General features: G+C 38.1%; 1 long non-coding RNA gene across 1 annotated transcript in view; it reads right to left on the reverse strand.

Annotated features, from left to right (window-relative positions):
* The window catches only part of LOC110256736 (uncharacterized), a 111,424-nt gene that overhangs the window by 40,269 nt on the left and 48,539 nt on the right, over window positions 1-22,616 (reverse strand). The window contains exon 2 of the long non-coding RNA XR_002338653.2: window positions 15,720-15,832. This is a non-coding gene — a long non-coding RNA (uncharacterized LOC110256736). The remainder of the gene's footprint in view (window positions 1-15,719; window positions 15,833-22,616) is intronic.

Below are 22,616 nucleotides of genomic sequence, written 5' to 3' on the forward strand. Positions count from 1 at the left end.
GAAACTGTAAAGACAGACATTCTCATCTTGTATGTATAATCCATGGACAGATATATGTCTGGCCAAAGAGCTACATAACAGTTTAAATGTAAATAGTAGACAATCATTTCCCAAATTAAACTTGTAGTGTTTTCCTCTGTAGATTAATAGTATGTTGTTCTCATTTGGGGGGAGAAGTTCAGGGTGAAAAAACTTAGCATATTAATATTTTAACTCATCTTGCTATCTTACATCAACAGATTAACAAAAACTGCCAACGTTTGTTTTGCTTCCTTTTGTTTTCTCCCATCCAATGATCAATTGACTTGTTCAAGCTCTGTGAATATGTTTTCAACATTGATTTGTATTCTGTAGCTTACTATTTTATGGAGGAATTATTTTCTTCAAAATATTGTATGTAATAAAGTGTACAGAGATCATTTGGATGAAAGACTGCATAAAATAAAACAATTGCTGTTATTAATTCCAAACCAGTACAGCATATAAAAAGGGTAGTAATTGCTGCTATGCTTTTTTATGTCTTGAGAATGTTGGGAAGTTCCGCAGATAGATAGTAATGGGAAAAAAAGATTAATTTGGCAAAATGCAAGTAAACCTAACCTATTTCTCATATCATTTTATTAGCAAAATTTTTTCATGTTTCTCAATGTCTCATTTAAATGTTTCTCAATTGGAGCAGCTTCTCAAGCCTGGCAACCAATACTTTTCATTTATTGTCTATTTATATAAATTTTATGGAAATCTGGTCTCATTAAAATGAAACCGGGTATATTAAATGGTATGAAAATGAGTATGTTAATGGTCAATTACTCACACCACACATGCAGAGGGGGGTGTTGTTAACATTCAATGATCGTGCCACTTTTTATAAGGGGATAATTTCTACTAATTTAGTGAAGTGCTCTTACCTGGAGTATTTTTCTGTTTCCACTATGATAAATCTAGAATTCCCAGAAGCACCAGAACATAAAAGATGAACATGGGAAAGCTATCTTAGTTGACAAGAGGCCAAGTGGAATCAGTAGGAAAAATTAATTCTAACTCAATAATTTTTAAAATTATTCAAAATTTATATGGGAAAATTTTTCATTAAGACAGTCTATTTAGGGAGTTCCCATCATGGCTCCATGGTAACAAACCCAACTAGTATCCATGAGGATGAAGGAATGATCCCTGGCCTTGCTCAGTGGGTTAAGAATCAGGCATTGCCATGACCACGAGCTGTGGTGTAGGCTGCAGATGACGCTCTGATTCTGTGTTGCTGTGGCTGTGGTGTAGGCTGGCAACTACAGCTCTGATTTGACCCCTAGCCTGAGAACTTCCATATGCCACAGCTAAGGCTAAAAAGACAAAAAAAAAAAGACATTCTGTTTACATGTATAGTTGCCTTTTTTCTTTCTGAATTTTCAAAGAGTGGATTTAAATATAGGATGAGATACTATGGGGCAAGGACAAATCTGAAAACCTGGATCCTTCGCCCACCAACTAAATAACAGTATTACTTTACAAGCTCCTTTCCTGGATACTTGTGATACAGATCAAGGCAGCAGGTAGAGAGACACAGCAATTTAAAATGACCCATTGCTGTGTAAAAGCTTGTCAGTTTGATTAGGTCCCATGGTTTTATTTTTGCTCTTATTTCTGTTGCTTTGGGAGAATGACCTGAGAAGACATAACTTAGAGGAAACACTGACCAAAGAGATACAAGATATAAAACTTAAACAAGAAGAGATGCAAAATACAATAACTGAAATAAAAAATTCACTAGAAGCAGCTAACAGCAGAATACAGGAGGCAGAAGAACGAATAAGCAAAGTAGAGGACAGATTAGTGGAAATTATGGATGCAGAACAGAAAAGAGAAAAAAGATTGAAAACAAATGAAGAGAGTCTCAGAGAACTCTGGGACAATGTGAAACGCACCAACATCTGTATTATAGGGGTGCCAGAAGGAGAAGAGAGAGAGAAGGAGACAGAAAAAAACATTCCAAGAGATAATAGCCGAAAACTTCCCTAACATGGGGAAGGAATCACTCACTCAAATCCAGGAAGCACAACGAGTACCATGCAAAATAAACCCAAGGAGGAACACCCTGAGACACATACTAATCAAACTGACCAAAATTAAAGACAAAGAGAAAATCTTGAAAGCAGCTAGGGAAAAGAAACAAATAACATACAAGGGAACCCCGATAAGGCTATTGGCAGATTTTTCAACAGAAACTCTGCAGGCCAGAAGGGAGTGGCATGATATACTCAACGTGATGAAAGGAAAAAACCTCCAACCAAGATTACTCTACTCAGCAAGGCTCTCATTCAGATTTGAAGGAGAAATCAAAACCTTCTCAGATAAGCAAAAGCTGAGAGAATTCAGCAACACTAAACCAGCCTTACAACAAATACTAAAGGAACTTCTATAGGCAGAAAAGAACAAGAGAAGAAGGAAAGGAAAAATAGCTGCAAAAACAAATCCAAAGTAATTAATAAAATGGCAATAAGAATATACATATCAATAATTACCTTAAATGTGAATGGACTAAACGCCCCAACCAAAAGACATAGACTGGCTGAATGGATACAAAAGAAAGACCCATATATATGCTGTCTTCAAGTGACCCACTTAACTTCTAGGGACACATACAAATTGAAAATGAGAGGATGGAAGAAAATATTTCATGCAAACGGGGATCAAAAGAAAGCTGGAGTAGCAATACTCATATCAGACAAAATAGACTTTAAAATGAAGAATATTTTCAGGGACAAAGAATGATATTACATAATAATCAAAGGATCAATCCAAGAAGATGTTATAACAATTTTTTTTCCTTTTTTTTTTGCTATTTCTTGGGCCGCTCCCACGGCATATGGAGGTTCCCAGGCTAGGGGTCGAATTGGAGCTGCAGTCACGGGCCTACGCCAGAGCCACAGCAACACTGGATCTGAGCCGCGTCTGCAACCTACACCACAGCTCACGGCAACGCCGGATTGTTAACCCACTGAGCAAGGACAGGGACCGAACCCACAACCTCACGGTTCCTAGTCGGATTCGTTAACCACTGCGCCACAACGGGAATGCCTATAACAATTTTAAATATCTACACACCCAACACAGGTTCACCAAAATATATGAGGCAACTGCAAACAACCATAAAAGGAGAAATTGACAATAACACAATCATAGTGGGGGACTTTAACACCCCACTTACAGCAATGGACAGATCAACCAGACAGAAAATCAATAAGGAAACACAGACCCTGAAGGAAGCATTAGACCAAATGGACTTAATAGATATTTATAGGACATTCCATCCAAAAGCAACAGAATACACATTCTTCTCAAGTGCACATGGAACACTCTCTAAGATTGACCATATCCTGGGCTATAAATACAACCACAGTAACTTTAAGAAAACTGAAATCATAACAAGCATCTTTTCCGACCACAAGGCTATACAACTGGAAATCAACAACAAGAAAAAACATGCAAAAAACACAAACAGGTGGAGACTCAACAACATGCTACTAAACAGCCAATGGATCACTGAAGAAATCAAAAAATACCTATCAGCAAATGATGATGAAGATACGACACTCCAAAACCTATGGGATGCAGCAAAAGCCATTCTAAGAAGAACGTTTATAGCAATATAAGCCCACCTCAGGAAACAAGAAAAAGCCCAAATAAACAAGCTAACTTTACATCTAAAGCAGCTTGAGAGAGAAGAACAGACAAGACCTAAAGTTAGTAGAAGGAAAGAAATCATAAAGATCAGAGCAGAAATCAATGAAATTGAAACAAAGAAAACCATAGAAAAGATCAATGAAATGAAAAGCTGGTTCTTTGAAAAGATCAACAACATTGATAAACCCCTAGCCAGACTTATCAAGCAAAAAAGAGAGAACTAAAATCAATAAAATTAGAAATGAGAAAGGAGAAGTAACAACGGACACCACAGAAATACAAAGGATCATAAGAGACTACTATATGCAACTATATGCCAAAAAATGGAAAACCTAGAAGAAATGGACAAATTTTTAGAAACGTACAATCTTTCAAGACTAAACCAAGATGAAATAGAAAAGATGAATGAACCAATCACAAGAACTGAAATTGAAACTGTGATTAAACAACTTCCAACACACAAAAATCAAGGACCAGATGGCTTCACAGGAAAATTCTATCAAACATTTAGAGAAGAGCTAACACCTCTCCTTCTGAAACTACTTCAAAATATTGCAGAAGAAGGGATACTCCCAAACTCATTCCATGAGGCCACCGTCACCCTGGTACCAAAACCAGACAAAGACTCCACAAAAAAAGAAAACTACAGGCCAATTTCAATGATGAACATCGATGCAAAAATCCTCAACAAAATACTAGCAAACCACATCCAACAATACATTAAAAGGATTGTACATCATGATCAAGTGGGGTTTATTCCAGGGATGCAAGGGTTCTTCAACATCTGCAAATCCATCAGTGTGATACACATTAACAAACTGAAAAATAAAAAACCATATGATCCTCTCAATAGACGCGGAAAAAGCCTTTGACAAAATCCAACACCCATTTCTGATAAAAACCCTTCAGAAAGTGGGCATAACGGGAACCTACCTCAACATGATAAAGGCCATATGTGACAAACCCACAGTGAACATCATTCTCAATGGTGAAAAGCTGAAAGAATTCCCGCTGAGATCAGGAACAAGACAAGGATGTCCACTCTCACCACTACTCTTCAACATAGTTCTGGAAGTCCTAGCCACAGCAATCAGGGAAGTAAAAGAAATCAAAGGAATCCAAATTGGAAAGGAAGAAGTAAAACTATCGCTATTAGCAGATGACATGATACTCTACCTAGAGAATCCTAAAGACGCTACCAGAAAACTGTTAGAGCTCATCCACGAATTTGGCAAAGTCACAGGATACAAAATCAATACACAGAAATCGACAGTGTTTCTATTTACTTACAATGACAAAGCAGAAACGGAAATTAGGGAAGCAATCCCATTTACCATCACATCCAAAAGAATAAAATACCTAGGAGTAAACCTACCTAAAGAGACAAAAGACCTGTACTCTGAAAACCACATGCCACTGATGAAAGAAATCAAAGATGACACAAATAGATGGAAAGATACACCATGCTCATGGATTGGAAGAGTTAATATTATCAAAATGACTATACTACCTAAGGCAATGTACAGATTCAATGCAATCCCTATCAAATTACCAAGGACATTTTTCACAGAATTTTAAAAAAATATTTTAAAGTTTGTTGGGAAGCACAAAAGACCCAGAATAGCCAAAGACATCCTGAAAAAGAAAAACCGAGCTGGAGGAATCAGGCTCCCGGACTTCAGACTATACTCCAAAGCAACAGTCGTCAAAACTACATGGTACTGGCACAAAGACAGAAATATAGATCAGTGGAACAGGATAGAAAGCCCAGAATTCAACCCACGCACCTACAGCCAATTCATCTATGACAAAGGAGGCAAGAATATGCAATGGAGAAAGGACAGCTTGTTCAATAAGTGGTGCTGGGAAAACTGGACAGCCACATGGAAAAGAATTAAATTAGAATACTCCCTAACACCATACACAAAAATAAACTCCAAATGGATTAATGACCTAGATATAAGACCAGACACTATCAAACTCCTAAAGGAAAACATAGGCCAAACACTCTCAGACATAAACGACAGCAACATCTTCTCAGATCCACCTATCAGAGTATTGACAATAAAAAGAAAAATAAACAAATGGGACCTAATCAAACTTCAAAGTTTCTGCACAGCAAAGGAAACCCTAAACAACACAAAAAGCTAACCCACAGAATTGGAGAAAATCTTTGCAAATGAATTGACTGACAAGGGATTAATCTCCAAAATTTATAAACAACTTCTGCAGCTCTATACCAAAAAAACACACAACCCCATCAAAAAATGGGCAGAAGATCTAAACAGACAATTCTCCAAAGAAGACATACAGATGGCCGAGAAACACATGAAAAGATGTTCAGCGTCACTCATCATTAGAGAAATGCAAATCAAAACCACTCTGAGGTACCACCTTACACCAGCCAGAATGACCATCATCCAAAAGTCTACAAACAATAAGTGTTGGAGAGGGTGTGGAGAAAAAGGAACCCTATCACACTGTTGGTGGGATTGTAAATTGGTGCAACCACTGTGGAAAGCAGTATGGAGATGCCTCAGAAAACTAAACATAGAACTACCATTTGATCCAGCAATCCCACTCCTGGGCATCTATCCAGAGAAAACCACGACTCGCAAAGACACATGTACTCTGATGTTCATTGCAGCACTCTATTCAAGAGCCAAGACATGGAAACAACCTAAATGTCCATCGACAGAGGAGTGGATCCAGAAGAAGTGGTACATATACGCAATGGAATATTACTCAGCCATCAAAAAGAACGAAATACCAGCATTTTTAGCAACATGGATGGACCTAGAAACTATCATGTTAAGTGAAGTCAGCCATACAATGAGACACCAACATCAAATGCTTTCACTGACATGTGGAATCTGAAAAAAGGGCAGACTGAACTTCTTTGCAGAACAGATGCTGACTCACAGACATTGAAAAACTTATGGTTTCCGGAGGAGACAGTTTGGGGAGTGGGGGGATGTGCTTGGGCTGTGGGATGGCAATCCTGTGAAATCAGATTGTTATGATCATTATACAACTACAGATGTGATAAATTCATTTGAGTAATAAAAAAAGTGAAAAAAAAATGCATATTAATGACCACAGTTTGTTGGACTCTATTATATTGAATGGGCCTTTGTACAGTGTCAGGACCCATGGGCCTCAATTGCATAAACCTTTCTCATGTGTATTCATATGTGTGTGTGAGTGTGTGTATTTACCTGACAATTGTGAATTAGCAGTGACAGAATTTGCTGTTATATATAAAAGGTGAAAAAAGGAGGGAAAGAAGAAAAAGAGAGGTAGAACAACCTTGGAAGAGGAAAGAATATAAGTGCATGTCTGAAATACGTTTCAAATATGAAATACATTTATATATGAAACTGAGTAACGATTTAGAAATAAAGGCTTTACAAGCTACTGGTCTGCAATGTCTTAAATTTTGTACCAAATTCTGCTGCTGACTTCTCAACTTTGTTCAACGATCAAGGCCTGTACCACCTTAAAACAAAGAAAACCCTGCAATAAGAATAATTCATGTGTGTATACTATGGATATGTAGATATGAGAATGATATAAGAACTCCTTTGTCACCTTTGGATACCAAAACAGATGTTAATGGAAAGAATATCAGGATGAAGAAACAAAGCTTGTAATTTCCTCATTTTTTTCAATTGCCTCTATGAATCCATGTGTCTGTGAGAACAAATATTTCACAGCACTTACAGTAATTCTTTTTTTTTTTTTAAACAGCAGTTTCCAGCAAAGGGAAACATTTGCATATCAGATGTTTTTCTCTAGCGAAGTTTTAGTACTCCAAACTTCAAGTGGGGGTTGGAGGGAAGGTGGGAAAAATAGATAAAAGGGGTCAAAAGGTACAAACTTCCAGCCATAAAATAAGTCAGGGATATAATGTAGAACATGTGACAATAGTTAAGAATACTGTATTGCATATAAGAAACTTGCTAAGGAAAAGAATAGATCTTAAAATTTCTCATCCCAAGGAAAAAAAATAACCAAGGAAGGTGACAGATGGTAACTAGACTTACTGTGATCATTTCACAGTAGATACAGATATTAAATCATTATGTTGTTCATCTGAAGCTAACATGTTATATGGCAATTAGACCTCAATTAAAAAAAAAAAAAAGATCTGACTTCCCGTGATTCACAGAGACGTATAATTAAACTGTTCAGGGCACCTTGAGAGGAAGCTGCCCTGTAAGTTTGATAAGTCCACAAATCCAAGTACCCAAAGTACTTGGATTTAAAAAAAAAGGGGGGGGGTTATAGAGAAAGACTTTGGGTACTTGGATTTTAAAAAAAAGGGTTATAGAGAAAAACTGGGTATTTGGATTTAAAAAAGGGGGGGTTACAGAGAAAGACTTTGGGTACTTGGATTTAAAAGAAAGGGGGTTATAGAGAAAAACTTTGGGTACTTGGATTAAAAAAAAAGAAAGGAAGTACACACTGACAACAGTCTAACCAAAGTAAGTGTTCAGTACAATGCACATTTTAAAAGCATGAAAAAAAAATTCTTTAGTACTGAGAAAAGGATTTCCAGAGGTGAATGGAACTTTTATTTTGCATGACCCATTCTATTTTTTTTTCCTCTTACAAGTGGCTACGAGTGTGATCACTGTGGTAAGATGGAGCTGGGCTCCAATTCCTGCACTACCAGTTAAGACCTGAAAGATAGCCAGTGAGTTTTTAATCTCTCTAAGCCTGTGCTGTAGAAAACAATCAGGCTAAGATGGTAAAATGTGCAGTCAGGGGGGGATGGAACTGATATGAAGTCCTGGATAAATAGACACTAAAATAAAGCTGATCTGGGTTTTTCTCTTTTCTTTCTTTCTTTTTTTTTCATTTTTGGGCATCCCTTAGCATATGGAACTCCCCAGTCAGGGATCAGATCCAAGCCACAGGTGCAAGCTAAGCCACAGCTCTAGGCAGCACCAGATCCCCCACTGAGGATCTGTGACCTGAGTCCCAGATCTCCCAAGGCTGCTGTGGATCACCTTGCACCACAGCAGCAGCTCCAAGCTGATCTGGGTTTAATCCTGACTCCAATACCACCAGGGATATGGTCTTACACTGGGCTCTCTAAGCCTCTCTTTCATGCCTATATCATGTCAATTAAAATGAGTAGATTGAGGACTTCTGCAAATAGTGAAAGAACAGAGATAATATGTATATTACATAGTGAAGGATTTACCTGGTCTATATCCTGGGATTTTCTCTACTGATAATAATGCCTTATTATCCATGGTGGGCCCTTCAACACAAATGTACTTATACTAATGAGATAAGTCAGGATGGGGGGTGCTGGTCATCCCAGAAAAACCACCCCTGTGATTGGATCCTGGTGATATCACCTATCCACACTTCTAGTGAGGGGAGGAGCACTGGAGGCTGAGTTCAGTCATGTGGCTAAAGGTACAAACAGTCACACCGATGTAATGAAATGAAAGCTAGCTCGGGGGCACTTCCTGGTTGGTGAACACCTGGGTGTACCAACAGGATTCCTATAGGCGGATGCATCTTGATTCCACAGGGGCTGGGCGCAGAAGCCCTGTATCTTGGACCTTCCCAGACTTTAACCTGTGAGTCTCAGCCTTTGGCTTGTCTTGAGTCATAGCCTCGGTGATGAAAGGGGGAGTTCCCATTGTGGTGCAGTAGAAACAAATCCCTCTAGTATCCATGAGCATGAGGGTTTGATCCCAGGCCTCACTCAGTGGGTTAAGGATCCAGAATTGCCATGAGCTGTGGTATAGGTTGCAGATGCAGTTTGGATCCCACATTGCTGTGGCTGTGGCATAGGCTAGCAGCTGTAGCTCTGATCTGACACTTAACCTGGGAAATTCCATGTGCCATGGTGTAGCCCTAAAAAAGAAAAAAAAAAAAAAAAAAAAAAAACCTGCGTAAGTATTTTCTGAGTTCTGGGAGTCATTTTAGTGACTCATGAAGCCTGATGGGGTTGTGAGAATCCCTGAATTTGCAATGAAAGCTCAGAAGTGTGGGTGGCTTGGGAGCCCCTGCATTTGTAGCTGGCGTCTGATGTGAGGACAGTCTTGTGGGGGCCTGTGCTGTCCTGAGTGTGTGTGTGTGTGTGTGTGTGTGTGTGTGTGCACGCGCACGTGCATGCACATGCAGGATTTAATATGCCAACCAGTGTCTGCCTCATAGACTATGGCTGTTGGTAATGCTTAGTATTAGGGGCTTTCTGATCAGAACAAAGATAGTCAAATAACAACAGTAGGTCACTTCACAGAACAGCTCAGGTATTTCAATTGATTAATGCTACAAACTTTATATTCTTTATATTTGCCTTTGGATTCAAGCAATAAAATTTAATTATTATTTACAAAGACAAAAGCACATGCTATTTTATGCTTTCCAGTGTGGGAAGACTTTTTACTACACATTTTCAAATAACACCTTTAAATGCTCGGGATAAACTGACTCAAGTTCCAAACTTAGTATATTATTTGCATGTTTCCAAGAGGAGACAAATGTCATGGAATTCGCATGAACACTATTTTATTTTCCACAATATGAAATAATAATAATATCATTCTAATGGGCAGTAAAAATGTTAAAATTAAACTCTTAAAAGTGTTAACATATAGGAGTTCCCATGGTGGCTCAGCAGGTTAAGAATCTGACTATTTTCTATGAGATGTGGGTTTGATCCCTGGCCTCACTTGGTGGACTAAAGGATCTCACATTGCCACAAGCTGCAGCGTAGGTTGTAGATATGGCTTGGAACTGGCATTGCTGTGGCTGTGGCATAGGCCAGCAGCTGCAGCTCTGATTTGATCCCTAGCCTGGGGACTTCCATATATCACAGGTGCAGCCCTAAAAAGTGGGGGAAAAGTTGTTTACAGTAGTCTATGCACAAGCAAGCAGCTAAGTGTGTCCAGTGCACAACCCATAGCAATCCTGCCATTTCTTCTGTAGAAACAACATATGAAAGAGAATGTCCCAGAACAAAACTCAACCAAATCTCCCTTTCCACATAGATTTCTTCTTCCATCACACTTGGAGACAAGATTTCTTTACATCTTCTTTCAGTGCTTAATAAAAAATGAAATTTCCGATGGTTCCAAAACATACCATTTTATTCTGAAACCATCAGCAACCTAGAAAAATGTGTTAATTGAGCAGTAATGATTTCACCTTAGACCACTTTCCCAGAATGAATAATTGTAAGAAATGAAAATGTTAAGGGTAGTTAACCCAATACTTTCATTAATATGCAGGAAATGACCCAAAGCTCAGTCATAAATATTCCACAGCAATTTTTAAGAATCATTTGGATTAACAAGTAACATGGCTTTGACATCATTATAAGCTTACTTTTCATGCCAGCAACATGATGTCAAAATACAGGTGTGATAGAATCAGAACTTTTCATGGAATTATGATTAATTCAAAACCATAGATAACTTGTCTGTATTTGTCTTGTATAACAACTTTTAAAACCCTGTCTATGTTTGCTATTTTATCTTTAGAGTTTTTTCTTAACCAACAGTCCTTATTCTTAATTAGGTATATCTATGTATACCTGAAAATAAGAGGTCTGAACTTCAGGAGCCTTGGTAACAGAATAGGAACCTGGGACAGGAAAGGCTCTGTGATGGTCAACAAACAGATGATAAATGACTCTGTTCTTGGCTGTTACATTGAGGTCAATCATGAATGTCTTTCACCAAACACGGAGAATGGGGTGATGGATGGAGAGTGAACTGAACATTTTTTAAGAGTTTTCTGTGTGTTCAGAAGGAAAGGAAAACACAAACAATCATGACAAATGGAAGAAGGAATTTAACATGGGGAAAAATACAGTAATTAGAATTACGCTCACAGCCTTCACTCTGCGGTAATTCCTGGGGGAACTATTTTCTATCTGAGTCTCCATCCAGGGCATGCCAGAGGCTCAGAAATCCTAGTGTAGAATGGATAAAAGCTTTTTGCCCATAGGAAATGTGACTATGCATGATTACTATGTAAGACATTAACATAAATATGGAAGTATTCAGAGTTCTTGATGAAAGGAAATGAATGTTAAAGATATCATAGCTATGTACACTGACAGAATACATTTAGCATTGTTTACAAAAAAAAAAAAACATAGCACCTGATGTATAGCAAGGATTTACCTGTTTGTGTTTGGAACAGTGAATTGAGAATAAGAAAAATAAATTACATATAATATGTTCTATTTATCACTGAATAATTTCATTTTAAAAGCCCAGTGTCTACCTTTCATCACAATACACCTTTGAACCTAAATGATCTTTCTAAACATGCAGCCAGCAGAGTTTCCTGAACCGTCTAAGTCCCACTATGCTATCCTGCAAAACACTACCCACTAATCCACATGTAATAAACAACTTTACATTATTCTGTAAATTCCCAGAGAGGCTACTATGAAGGCTCTTGCAAGACATCCTTTGCTTTCAGATGCCTCAACGAGGCTTAGGAAAAGGGACAAGTTTTAGTTGCCACCCCTGCTGCCATTGTCCCTCCATCACATTCTACTGCACTTGACCCTTCTGAGCAGTTTTTAACACTCCCCGTCCTCCTGCTCTTGTGCATCACTTGTTGTTGCTGATGTCTCCTCCTCCAATGGTGAGACAGTCACTCCAAGCACACCCACACCCCCCAGGGAGCCCAGCTTGAGCACAGCTGTCCTGTATGGGGCCCTCCTGTGTGCTCCAGTCACCCCTCTGTCAGAAGACCCACCACATGCTGTGCGATTATCCAAGCATCTAACTAAGCTCTCAGCTCTGGGAGCTCAAATGCTACTTCCCACATCTCTATCTCCTTGGTACGTAACAGGGTCTGTAAGAGCTTAAAAATACCTGTTGAAAGATTTGAATCTAAGGCAAAGTATAGCTAAATAGAGTCAGTTCTTAACTGCGAGACACTTAGTTTTGTAAGATGTAAGAACTTAGAAAATAAACTTCTATGGGAAAAAGACATTAAATGCAGCCTTTGTCCTAATGTCCTATAGTTCAGGTAGCTTGCTTGTATGCTTTATTGGGATGTAATTATATCTCAGAAAGAGCCTTCTCCACTGAAAATAGTGAAAAGTCCCATACACGAGGAGTACAATGAAATACTATGCTTCTAAAAAGAAAAGAGTAAGTGGTATTATAAAGATGAACAGTATTACATCTTGTTTACTTAAAATTAGCCCAAATCAGGAGTTCCCGTCGTGGCGCAGTGGTTAACGAATCCGACTAGGAACCATGAGGTTGCAGGTTCGATCCCTGCCCTTGCTCAGTGGGTTAACGATCTGGCGTTGCCATGAGCTGTGGTATAGGTTGCAGACGCGGCTCGGATCCCGAGTTGCTATGGCTCTGGCGTAGGCCGGGGGCTACAGCTCCGATTCGACCCCTAGCCTGGGAACCTCCATATGCCACGGGAGCGGCCCAAAGAAATAGCAAAAAGACATAAATAAATAAATAAATAAGCCGACAACCCAATGGAAAAAGGGGCAAAAGACCTGAATAGACATTTCTCCAAAGACGATATACAGATGGCCAAAGAACACATGAAAAAAAAAATAGCCCAAATCAAACCACAGAAAACTTAAAAAATAATATTTTAAAGGGTTTTATTCTTTTTCAGATAGCATGGAATAATGGACCAAAAATTCTGCCAAATTCTTCCTCCAAACAGTCACCTAATTTCACCTGAGAAAATACCTAGCAACTAGTACTCAGAAAGTATAATGAAAAGAGCATAAGGCATGGATAATAACAAACACTGTTAACAAAAGTGCTTTCATGTTTTATTCACATCTACTCCATAAAGTGTATTATCATTATCACTGAGGCTAAGTCTTGTTATGTAATTTGCTCAAGGTCATAGCATTCTGGAGCATGAGAACACAATCCCATCTCTGGCTCCAGTGGTGCAGGCTGGCTTCCAATTTCTGTCTGTAGGAAAGCTGGGCTCTGAGTTACCCTGGGAACCCCACTTAACTTCCAAGGGCCTCAACTTCCTGTCAGTCAACTTGTAATCATTTCCTGCCAAGGTGTCTTCCACCTCAAAAAGCTGAAGATAATATTATTTTAGAAGGTAGCCTCTTTCTGCTAATAGATTCTTTCAGACATACTTTACATTTTATTATTTCCCCAAATTATTTGCAAGTTTACACATTAAGCACATAATAGTCACCTCCCAAATCACAAAGGAAATATAAAAAGTAAGGGATGTCCAGAAGAATCCACCCTAAGGATGAGGGGTCCTTTTAAAATGTCACTGCAGGAGTTCCCATAGTGGCTCAGTGGTTAATGAACCTGAATAATAACCATGAGGTTTCGGGTTCGATCCCTGGCCTCGCTCAGTGGGTTAAGGATCCAGTGTTGCAGTGAGTGGTGGTCTAGGTAGAAGATGCAGCTCAGATACCATGTTGCTGTGGCTGTGGCATAGGCCAGCAGCTGTAGCTTTGATTGGACCCCTAGTCTAGGAACCTCCATATGCCACTGGTGTGGTCCTTAAAAAAAAAAAAAAAAGGACAAAAAATAATAAATAAATAAAATGTCACTGCAAAGATGGGCAATTTGAACATATCAAAGAACTGAATTCTAAAGTGGTATTTCTTCTTTGAAAGAGCTTTTCACTAGGAACTCTTTTTACCAATACTAGCACTGAGAACTATGTCTAGATACTTACAATGGAACATGACAATGGAATGTGTAACTGGGTCCCCATGCTGTATAGTGGGGAAAAAAAATACTAGAACAAATCCATTCATTCAGCAAATATTTCTCAATGCTTATAAGGCACCAGTGATAACTCTAGGAGCTAGAAATACAACAGTGAGCAAAAGAGAAAATAGCTTGGTCCCTTCACAGGATTTATAATCTAGTGAGAGAATGAGGCAATAAAAACGAGAAATACGCTAAACATAGAGCGTGTGAGATCATGATAAGTGGTACAGAATAGCGAAAATGGTAGGAAGCACTGGGAAAATTCGATCTACTATTTTCCTTCTTTGTAGTTATCAGCTGATGCCAGCAAGTCAGACTTATTATGAGAGACAAACTTAGAGCCACTAAGGTAAAAGGGAGTGTTGATAAGAAAAGAGAAAATGTCTGGAGAGGTAAAATACACAACTGTACGTGGAGGATTTATGTATACATGTAAATAAAATCTGGTCATGTTTGAAACATCCCCACTTATGTATGTAGGTATATAAATATGACATAACCTATGTACATGTATGTGTATATACACACATAAACATAACATATATATATATAGTAAAGGCAGAAGCAGCACCCTTGACAAAAGCAGTAATAGATAAGTTTTATAAACCTGAGCATTTGCACCTGAAGTGCAAATCAATCATTAATAGTAAGAGAAAAGTCTGAAATGCAATTTTATCTTCTGACTCAGCATCTATTTTCACTGAGAGAGGAATGATTTGTGAACATTACAAGTTAAGAGAAAGTTAGTATCTAAAACCTGCACATCCCTCTATAGTTTTCTTAATTTACCTTAGAAAAATACTGCAGGTTTCAAATTTTATGATAATATATTTCCAAAAAATGTAGTTTGACAATTGGCTATAAGAACATTCATTGAAGAATAATAAATAGCTCACATCTCCCCTCTTGAGCTCCCCACCACCCTCAGTGAACACACAGGTACAAACACACAACTAGCCTAAAGCAAAGACATCTAGACAATCAGGCAATCTTTTATGAGAATACATATTTTTTAATCATCACTTGAAAAACCCTGATATTTGGACCAATGAATTTTGTCCTAATATGGAAAGAATTGCCAAAATTACCATATAAATATGTCAAAGAAATGGTATACCTCCCCCAATGACAAAAGCCTTCCCTGAATTTATCATTGTTTTTCTCTATTTTGACATACATAATTTGGGATTCGTTTTGAGTACTAAAAAGTAGAAACCTCCTCCAAATTGGTGGGTTATGTTTACTGCCTCACATTTTTAAAAAGTAAAGAGATGGACTGAATGTCCTGAATAGGCCCAGGACCAACACACTTACCAGGACTCAGGCTCCATCCACAAGTCTTCTCCATTCTCTCCACACGTGGCTTCCATTCTTAACCTGAAGCATGTCTTAGTATGGCTGCCAGAGCTCCATACATCACATCCACACTGCAGAGAATAAGAAGGGAAGGAGATGAGACTGTTAAAGAGGTATACCCTGAATAAACCATCTCACTTTGAAAAGTATGCCTATATTCTGATATAACACTTCATATTGATTAAATCTCTTCCTTATTACAGGCCAAGTCACAAAGCCACACCTAGATGCAAGGATGGGAATGAAATCAGGATTCCTTAAATGATGAAGAAGCGGAGAGTAGATTTCATGCAATCATCTGTCACTCTCATATTTAATTGTTGACCCTCAACCCTATTAAGCCCCTTGGAAGAAAATATCCCAGTGTAAAGCTATGATAAAACTATGAAATTGATTCTTATCTGCTCTATCAGCCTTCACATGCATGATGATCATATTTCTGAGCACAGACTTTTTTTAAGTCAACAGAGTTATAATTACTGGCGTGTGAGCATACCCACATGCACATGCACACACAGAGTCACTACTATGCAAAGCTAGCATAAGGGAGTTTTGAAAGCAGAGGGATTTTTTTTATGGCTGTCCTCACAGCACATGGAAGTTTGCAGGCCAGGGTGGATGTATGGCTTAGCTGCAGCAACACTGAATCCTTTAACCCAGTGTGCTGGGCTGGGGATGAAACCCATTCCCCTGCAGCAACCCACTGTGGGTTGAATTCCTAACCCACCATGCCACATCAGAAACTCCAGAAGGCAGAAAGATTTTAAAATTTCTACCCATTCATATTCATTTGAGCTTCAATCACCTTTTATAATTGTATGACATTTTTTCTGTCCTTGGACTATCAGCTAATTCTCAAGGAACAAAGTGTCTTTAATTGGTATTTCTTAGACTGACAAGTTGTTCAGTCTTCCTTCCTGTGCACTGGATGCATCAATCAATAATTCCTATGACCTGCTTGTGATGGATACTGGATTGTCATTCTTTTATGGCAATTTGAGCTGATAAAAATAGAGACATATGGAATGGGCAATGGAAACACACAATCTCCAGTTTTTTGGCTGCCCAATGATTGCAAAGCACAATCTGATATAGTAATAGAACTTGACCACTATATTCTCCAGAGGATACTGAATGTTGAAATGTGCTGGAAACACAATTTTGCAATGCATTTCATGCAACACGAGTGTAGCCACCCCAGGTCTTTTACATGTACACCAGTCATATGAAGTCATATCCTTTCACATTTATATGGTTTGTCAGTCTTTAGAAACATACTAATCTTAATTAATGGAACCAGAGGACAGAGGAAATCCCAGTGTTTTTTTTTTAATTTGACATATACCCTAAAGTACATAATTGCACATGACAGAACTGCCATAAGTAAGAAAAGTTTCTTCTCAATTCATCTAATAAAATGAAGAATTTTAAACTGTTACTAGGATAAGTAATGTAGTCAAGGTACCTTTTAGGAAAGAAAATATATCTAGATTATTTAAGAAAAGTAGCCATTTTATCTAGTATTCAGAGATAAGGTAGCTGCAAGACTTAGTATGTAGTTATTGAATCTAAGTAGTACTTCTGGGCACCAATCCCAAGCCTGATGTAAAACTATCTGACTTTATGGTGTCTTCACTCACTTTCCACTGATAAGTAAATTGGCTCTTGGGTTTGGCTATAGTACAGATATGCCATAGAGATCCAAGAATGATGGCAATTTCCAGACTAATAACTAAAATGAGAATAAGAACAGGACCCTTTTGGATAATTCAAAAAATATGACTTAGCATATAAGACTTCAAAGCTAGGTTAACATTTGAAGAAATTAAAGAAGTAGATCTTTCCTAGCAATAAAATAAAGATTTTTATTTCATTTAATGCCTTTCCCAAATGATCAATTTTCTTCTACAATAAAAGATATAAGAAGTTCCAGAATTGTGACCATATTTAAAACTAACCACCTCAGAGCTCCCACTGTGGTGCAGTGGGTTAAGAACATGACTTCAGCAGCTTGGGTCACTGTGGAGGTGCAGGTTTGATCCCTGGTCTGGTGCAGCGGGCTAAAGGATCCAGCAATGCTGCAGCTGTGGTGTAGATCACAGCTGTGGCTCAGATTCAATCACTGGCCTAGGAACTTCCGTATGCTGTGAGCATGGCCATTAAAAAAAAATCCCTCTCCCTCAAGTTTTTCATTTCTTGTCTAAACTGAAATTTGCTGAGCCGATGACCAGAGATTGGCCTTCTGATTAACTTTTTAAAGGAAAGATGTTCTTTTTATATACTTTTCTTTCCAGAACCCACTTTATAGACAATAACTGAACTTTATTTTTTTTTTGATACGGTGCTCCATTGATTAAATGGAAGATACCTGAGTATCTCAGGATATCTACAGTATACATTGTTTGTACACACGCATATCTTCCATGCTTCCCACAAAACTTAATTATCTGCACACGTTTCCTCTTAGTGGCTGTGATGCACCGTGCCTAAGGACCTTCCTGTGAGCTGGATGAATAAGCCAGAGGTGTAGAGAAGAGTGGAGGGAGGAACATTAGAGGATAGAATGCTTAAAACTGAGACAAGAAATGATACAACCTTGATGAAGGTCATAGGCACCCTTGCAAGAACAGACTAGGTGAAATGGTGTGTGTAAAGACTGATTGGGGTGAGTTAGAAAGATAAATGAATAAACATGAATGAATTATACTTACATCCAGTAACTTGTATATACCTTCTTAAACATAATGTTAAAGAAGCCAGTACAAAAAATAAATTCAATTTCATAGCCAAAAAAAAAAAAACATATTGACTATGTGTAAAGTATACATAATGCACAAACAGGCTAAATCTCAGTCTTTAGCCTGAGACAGTAAAAATATAAAGACAATAAAAGGAGTGATTACCAGACCATTAGAATAATGATTACATTTAGGCAAGAGGAATGGAGCTTAGAATTTGAATGTCAAGTTTGGGAACACATTTCTGCAGCAGAGAAAATGTTCTATTTCTTGATCTACATTAAAGGGTCATCGGTGGTTTATTTTCTAGTAAACAGTAAGTTGTACATTACAATTTATGTTCATGTCTATATTGGTTCTTTGCCCAAAATAAAGCATTTGAAATGGAAATCAGAGTGGGAAAGAATTATACTTTCATCCATGACAAAATTATGAATACCGGACTTGGGCTCACTGTTCTAAAAAAATTATAACACTGGAGAAAATAAAATACAGACTAGAAATCTACATCAGCAATTGGGAAGAGGGATGCAAAGTACCATGACTCTGAAAAGGAGTGAGTTGTAAGTTCTAGATTGCTCTGGTTTCTATTATTGAAGATGGAGCACCAAAACAACATTGCAGTCATAATGAAATTGAGAAGTTAAAATGGGGATAAAAACAGAGAGCAGAACCAATAAAAACAAAGCTAGGTATGTCAGGTTCTAAAAAGTCTGCAAAGAATTCTACCATCATCCCCAACAAAAATCAACAACCTACAAATGAAGAGAAGATAATCTAATCTCTCTACAACATGTCATTCAGAGAATCTAGCATAGAGCTACAACTACTTAGCGTGCATGCATGCACGCACACACACACACACACACACACACACAATCTATAAAACCCAATGCATACTCAAGAGGAATAAAGCACACAATTAAAACAGACTCTGAGATGTTGAAATTAGTAGACAAAAACTTTTAAAGAGTGACTACAAACAAACGAAGGATCTGAGGGAAAATATGGACATAAAGAATGAACCAATGATTCCTAATACATGGAATCTAAAATATGGCACAAATGTACCTCTATGCAAAACAGAAAAATACAGAAAAAGCCATAGATAATAGACTTGTAGTTGTCAAGGGGATGGAAGGAAAGAGGGGGATGGACTGGTAGTTTGGGGTTAGTAGATGTGAACTATTACATTTATAATGGATAAACAGTGAGGTCCTACTATCCAGCAGAGGAACTATATCCAACCTTTTGGAATGTAACATGATGAGAGATGATATGAGAAAAAAATACACACACACACACACACACACACATATATATATATATATATATATATATATATATATATATATATATATAAAAGACTGGGTCATGATGCTGTACAGCAGAAATTGAATTGGCACAATATTGTAAATCAGTATACTTTAATAACTATAATAATAATAATTAGAAATCTCCACAGAGAAATAGAAAGCCTGCAAAAAAACCACATGGACATTTGAGAATAGGAAAATTTAATATTTAAGTGAAATTTTATTGGGTGAGTTGACAAAAGTTTGAAGATGCAGATGAAGGTGTAAGTGAACTAGAAGACTGATCAATAGATATTATCTGATTTCAAAAGCAAGTCTATTTATCTCTTGAATTAGGGTCATGGGTGCAGAATCAGACCAGGCAACATGATGAAATATTCTTCAGCTACTTAAAGTTTCTGTGGTATAGACAACAGGGCAGGTAGTTTGATTAATCAAGATTGTATTTTAGCCAGGAGAATATAAAGATATGAGGGGTAGGTAAGGGAGTTGAGGAGGGAGTCAGATAGGAATTATGAAATTTGATCGTAACTAGTAAGGGCATGAAAAGGATTAAGACTATGAAAAAAGTCTGGTATTGGTAAAACTTATGTCTAATTGTCAAAGATCGAATTAACCAACTAGAGGCAGTGAGCTGGAAAGGTAGTAAGGAAGCATTCAAAAGTAGAAGGTATAAAACCAGGGTCATGGAGGAATTTTAGTGACAGATATTGAAGGAGTCTAGGAGGCAGCAGTATCCAGTAGAAACTTCTGCAATGATGGAGGTTTTCTGAGCTCTCAGATATGGTAGCCAACTAGCCATGTGTGCCTATCAAGCACTGGAAATGTGGCCAGTGTAACTGAGGCACTGAATTCCTAATTTTTAAAAATTTTAATAGTTCTATGTGGTTAATGGATACTATACTAAGCAGTACAATTAGAGTATGATTACAGAAGTGAGTAGATTAAGACAGAGAGGAAACAAGATTTATCTGGGGACTAGAGCCAGAGCTTTGGAAAGATCATCTATGTATTGATTGAAATCACCAATTTAACATGATGACATGAGAGAGACAGTTTCAAGCAGTGAAGGAGAGTGGTCTGGACAACTGCATTGAGCAAAGCAATGGGGGCTGTAGTCATCTGTTGAGAAGTTCAAGCCTGGAAGTGTTTAGGGAGAAAGATGGGAACATGCTTTCAGAGTGCTCATGAGTACTGTAGAGGGCACCTTCTCACCTGCAGGTGATGGGTGAAGGGCTTGTGCTCAAGGAATGCGCATCTGCTCGTGGGGGCTCCTGGGAGCCAGAGGTATGCTCAGGGAAATGTATGTTCCCATTAGCCTGAGAGAGAAGAGAACTTCCAAGGCAGAGACTGAGACTTTATTTTCATTTTCTACAGGAAGCCCAGAGAGGTAAAGCAAACTGGTCAAGCTCACAGAGCTTGAACAAATAACAGAGGGCTCGAAGCTTGATCTTTTTACTCCAATGCTCATGTGCCCAGCCGTTATCCTCTACTGTGTGTCTCACACCCACTGCAGCACCTAGAATACCTAGAGCATCTAGGACCTATTCAGTATTTTTCAAATTAGTGTTCAGTGACATAGCACTGTGAAATGGCCATAACCATACTGATCTTTGAACCCCACTGGTCACATATTACAGCATATAACTCATGTGTATTTCATGGCAGAATCCAGTGGGAGACTTGAAGTACAAAAAAGTTTGCTTGCTTCAATTTATGTTGCTATCTTCAAAAGTCCTGGAAACATCATTTTAATCTTCTTCAAACTCTTCCTCCATTCCAAGACAATAAAGTGTAATGTGACTATATTTCATCATTGTGGAGTAAATATTCCTTTTTTCCTAAATTTTACCTCTTGTAGTTTACCTTCCAGCCTTGCCCAAATCATTCTTTTACAGATATTAGGACACAGCAGTAATTTTTGACAATTTTAAAGTCACATCACTTATCCTGAATTTTCATGAAGTGTTGTAAATATAGTACTAGACTATACTTAATCACATAGAAAATTGAAAAGTTGGCCATGGAAATGTTAATTCCTTTCTTTACTAGAAAAACTGAAACCAAAATGTGAAACCATGAATCTTTCCTTTCAAAAGTTACTGAAGCTTGGTTACTTGGAGAGTTCTTCACCGTTTGTTCAATTTTTTTTTTCTATTTGCTAACTTCTTGGAGGTTAAGTTTAAAAATTTACCCAATGCATTTTTAAAGAAAGAAAGAAAGAAACCTCCGTCACTTATCCTTTATTATTTTCACTTTCACCCTGGAAGTCTATATGTTAGTTTTACCTGTAAGTAGGGAGGGTAGCAAGTGAAGATCTATGGAGAGGAGTCATGGCTTAGAGAAAGGAGAGGTCAGGAAAGACTAAAAAGCCAAGGAAGCCAGAGATCAAGGTGACAAGATACCTCTTTGAAGTGCAAGGCATGAAAGTGGCTGAGAGTGAGCAACCTGAGAGGGGATGTGCATACAGAGGTGACCTCATGAGGAGACAGGAAATAAATGAGAGCAGCCCAGATGCTGAAATGATAAACCACAGTTACCAGCAAAGGGCAGCACCGAGCACCCTGAGTGGCCTGGGGTGTGGCCAAGGTACAAGAGTGTCAGAAAGGTGGCGGCTAATGTCATTTCTTCTGACGAATAAGTAGAAACAAACAAACCCTAATGGGCCAGCACAATTATCTCAGAAATTGCCTATATCAGCACCAAGGCTGGTAGCTGCTCTACCTTCAGGTTAGACAGTGAAAGCACCACAAACAGGAAACAGAACAATGGCCCCTAAGAAACATACTGTGTGAGTTCCC

The sequence above is a fragment of the Sus scrofa genome, chromosome 14, assembly GCF_054392235.1.
Source record: "Sus scrofa isolate SSC_HxYL_T2T_F1_AM1 chromosome 14, Sscrofa_HxYL_maternal_Yorkshire_Landrace_v2.0, whole genome shotgun sequence".
Classification (NCBI taxonomy): domain Eukaryota; kingdom Metazoa; phylum Chordata; class Mammalia; order Artiodactyla; family Suidae; genus Sus; species Sus scrofa.